Below are 311 nucleotides of genomic sequence, written 5' to 3'. Positions count from 1 at the left end.
TGACTTCATGGCCTCTATCAGTCTCCTGAGGTGGTCAGTGTGTGTGTGTGTGTGTGTGTGTGTTCCTACTCTTGGCTTCATGCGTAGCCTCTATCAGTCTCCTGGAGGTGGTCAGTGTGTGTGTGTGTGTGTGTTCCTACCTCTTGGCTTCATGCGTAGCCTCTACCAGTCTCTGGAGGTGGTCAGTGTGTGTGTGTGGTGTTCCTACCTCTTGGCTTCATGCGTGTGTCTCCTGTGGTCAGTGTGTGTGTGTGTGTGTCCTACCTCTTGGCTTCATGCGTAGCCTCTACCAGTCTCCTGGAGGTGGTCAG

This window comes from Oncorhynchus keta, unplaced genomic scaffold (genome assembly GCF_023373465.1).
Source record: "Oncorhynchus keta strain PuntledgeMale-10-30-2019 unplaced genomic scaffold, Oket_V2 Un_contig_18824_pilon_pilon, whole genome shotgun sequence".
Classification (NCBI taxonomy): domain Eukaryota; kingdom Metazoa; phylum Chordata; class Actinopteri; order Salmoniformes; family Salmonidae; genus Oncorhynchus; species Oncorhynchus keta.
The sequence above is the reverse complement of the archived record's forward strand: the minus strand, read 5'-3'. Positions refer to the sequence as shown.